Below are 4,306 nucleotides of genomic sequence, written 5' to 3'. Positions count from 1 at the left end.
TTGGCCGAACGAGATGCGGTTTGGTTTACGCCACCTAATGGCAACTTTTTTTCGAATGTATTTTATTATTTATTTTTATAATCGTCTTTCGGTGTAAAAATGTGGCGTTATTTATTTGAAAATAATATTATCACGTTTATTACTGATGAAGAGCACAGTGATAAAACCGTAGCAGGATTAAATTTGTAAAGTAACCTCATAGCGCCGACGGCCGAGACGATCGAGGAGTCATCCTATCGCTCCGGGGAATCCGAAATTGAATTGGAGCGAGAATTCCCGGATAATTTCTCGTGGGCAGTCTGTCCCGTCCCCATTGTAGACCAGTCGAAGACTCAATGGATATAGAAAAAGCCCTCTTAGTGCCCATGGGAAAGAGTTTAAAAACTAAAAAAGCTCACAGCACCGTCACTAGCAGATTTATCAATTAAATCAGCGATTCCCAACCTGTGGTACTCGTACCCCTAGGGGTACGCGATAGGTTGTTTAGGGGTACAGAAAAAAGTTAGTTATTATGGCAGAAAAAATAATATATTATGTATCACAAACTAATAGTATTAAAAAATTATTAGGTAAAACATGTTCCTTGCAACAATCACAACTTTATTATACATTTTTTCATTTACTTTTTTTTCTTTAATTTAAAGTTACAATATGTAAAATTAACAATACGGGTACTCACTAAATTTCTTAAATGAGGGGTACAATCTAGAGATATGACATGTCACGGGGGTACGCTAATGAAAAAAGGTTGGGAACCACTGAATTAAATGATCGTTTACGGTTAATTTTTTTTACTTTGTTGTCAGATGTTAGGATCCCACATAATCCTTCTTTGGGGGTTGAAAAAGAGGAACGATTACATTTGTTTTTGAACGTATCGGGGTAAACGCAAATTCGGTTCGAGAACTTTGAGACGAAATTAAAAATATCTATTTTTAATTTCGTCTCAAAGTTATATTTTTAATTTCGAAATTAAAAATATCTATTTTTAATTTGTGATTTTATATTTGCACAATTAATATACATAGTTCCAAATAATTACATATTCCGTTTTATTTTTATAACTATGTACTGTACTGTACATAAAACAGACAAAACAAAGCCAAATCGTTCATGTAATATTAAAAAATACTTAGCACTTATATAAATACAAAAATGAAACTAACAAATAACTAAAAACATCTTATACCCCATTTTTTAAACGTATTTTCTAGTATTTTTGACATTATTATATTACAGTAGTGCCACGTATTTTGAATGTAATTTCTTTCACGAGGCCGTTCGAACTCCGAATAAAATTTTTCCCATTAGAAATAAGAGAAACTGAATTAATCCGTTCCCACCCTAAAAAATACCCATTTCGATAAACTTAAACGCAAATACACGTAATTTATGGTAAAAATAACACAATTAAATGCCCTAGATAATAAATTAAAACGAAAACGATAAATACAGTAATTATAATAAAATGAAAATTGCATTTACTGGTCGCACACTGTTGACTTCGGCATCTCAAACATGGCCACCAAATCCGCCTCACGTGTACCATGTATGCACAACAGATGGAGTTTACGCAGTAAGCGCATTTTTTTACTGCGCGCACAGTTATAAAGTAGAAATATCGTTCAAACTTCGAATTGACACACAAATTTAGCGTTCGAACTCTGAATCGATCGAAATACGAGGTACCACTGTATTCGTTATGAAATAAATTATATCCGCTTTTATCAAATACTAAATTTATCAGCAAACATAATGATGAATACTTGTAGGAATTAATGATATACATTTTCATATTGTATAAAATTATTTGTTACTTTTACAATCTCCATACAATATTCCATGCTCTATTATTTTTTAATTAAATTTACTCTAACGCTTTTTAAAATCATATCGATTATTTTTAACGTACTGGGATGATGACTTTATCATCCTAGTGCACTGCCTGTAGGTAGTAGACGATATATATAGGTTTAACTGATCTAAAAATATAAGCTAGGCATGAGTTAATCTTTTTTGTGCATAATCATAAAATGCAGTGGCGAACCGTGACATTTGATGATAGGGAAGCTGTGTTTCTGTAAGAAGCCGACTTCCAGGGGAGATCAGTTAATTGCACGTCAATGATGGTCTAGGGTCCATTCGTATTCGTTTGTTCGATAAGCCAGTAAAAACCGTAGACTTCTCTAAATGTATTTTTAATTAATAGATTATCTAACGCACTTAATAAATAAGCAAGTTCAATATAATTAACTCTCTTATATTAGATTTAATAGATTCTATACGCCCTCTAAATGCCAATTCTCGTTTCGATAACATCTACTAATTAAAATGTCTATTAGCCGTAACTATCTTGTTATAATTTTCAATATTTATTTTATATTGTGTACTAATGTTAAATTCTATTCTATTTTGATTTCCAAATTGCTTCAATTTTACGAAAGAATCGATGNTTTTAATATGTCTATTAGCCGTAACTATCTTGTTATAATTTTCAATATTTATTTTATATTGTGTACTAATGTTAAATTCTATTCTATTTTGATTTCCAAATTGCTTCAATTTTACGAAAGAATCGATGGAGATTTACGATTTTCGTGTCTTTTGTCAACTTTACTCAAATTATTTAAATCGTCAAAGCCAATCTCATTCCACATACTGTACTAATTTTATTTGAAAATAGTAGGCAAGGCCAACAAAACAAGTTTTGCATTTTTATGCATCCACAAAGCCATTTTATATATTCATAAATTTTATCGTGAAATGTCGAACAAATTTTTATGTTGACGTATTTATATTTAATTTAGGCATCGGTCTTTCTCTTTTAATAATATATATATATTTTTTTCATTATACGGTCTCAAGCCAAAACTTTTTTAAATAAATTTTCAATATCACAATATTATTCTAAATTACTAGCCATAATATAAGGGCTAAAATTAAAAATAAAATTATAAAAACTTACTTGTTAAAATAAAATGTGTGATGATATACAATTATACATATCTGGTACAAAATATTCAATTGTATGAATATACTTTTAAAGAAAATTATAAATATAGTTTTGTGAAGAAACGTACATAAAAATAACATAAAATAGTTTTTACTTTTTAAATATTAAAACAATCCACCTAGTTAAAATTGCTCCCTACCAGTGGCTCGTGGATGGAATCAGAGACTGTCTTGGTATGTGTGCGGTGCGGTGCATGCTTGCCAAATCCCGAGGGTGCCGATACCGGTTAATGTCGCTTTTGTCTCATCACTAGTATATCTCAAAGGACGCGACAGGGTTGTTGTAAATTTTAAACGTTTCTCACCATAGTTGTAAAAATCTAAATTTGTTAAACTTAAAAGTCATTTGTTTTCTAACTAATTCGTTTTAAGACCAGGTGTCCACGGAAATTTCCAAAATTTACAACTTTCCGGTCACTCTTATTGAACTGGAAAAATTTCTTTCTTTATTACATCTGATATTACGAAGAAATCAGTCCACACTGTACTCGGTTAAGCTTTTGTTTAAGTAAAATTCCGGCTTTTTCAGCGGGGTTTTATTTGTGTCCCTCCTTCCCTAATCGCTTAATTATTTAACTACTTCTTAAGTAGAAATAAGTCGAAACCAATTACTTTGTACTCGAATATTTCTAGTCTTGGACAAGACTAGAAATATTTGACAGTGGAGAGACAAATTTTTATGACAACGGATACATAAATCGTAAATTTAAGGAAAATAAATTCTAGAGCTTATTCTGTACCTCGTGCATTTCTATCATTTATTAAATTTGGTTGTAAATGACGCTGTCAAAGTAACGGTTAACTTTTTAACATTACACAAGAATTATACACGTTTTTTTTTCTACATCCCCTTAAAGATGGGACATACTAAATCATAATATCACTGGTTTAACATTGAAATCATTGAGTAATATAAAATGGGAGAGCGGAATAAAAATATCAAATACAGTAGAGCATCGTTTATCCGAAAGTCTGTTATCCGAAATAATTCCAGTCGGCAAATTTAATTTTCGCTAGTGCTGTGGCGCTGCAATCTTTGGCTATGTCTTGGGCTACTCAAATATTTTACGTTTTGATACTAAATTAACTTCTGAAGTATAATTTTTTATTGTTTTTATATTTTTCAATATATTTATTTTGTTTGTACAAAGTAAAGAAATAATTTTTAACGATACAATAGCCGCGATTATTATTTAAAAAAGTTTACGTTAGGCTTAACATCGACGAAAATTCAACGCAAAGCGACACGCAACGGAGAAAAATTTCAGGATGGGATAGGTTAATATATTTTTTC

This window comes from Centruroides sculpturatus, unplaced genomic scaffold (genome assembly GCF_000671375.1).
Source record: "Centruroides sculpturatus isolate CEXI.00-Female unplaced genomic scaffold, Cexi_2.0 scaffold1526, whole genome shotgun sequence".
NCBI classification, from domain to species: Eukaryota; Metazoa; Arthropoda; class Arachnida; order Scorpiones; family Buthidae; genus Centruroides; species Centruroides sculpturatus.
The sequence above is the reverse complement of the archived record's forward strand: the minus strand, read 5'-3'. Positions refer to the sequence as shown.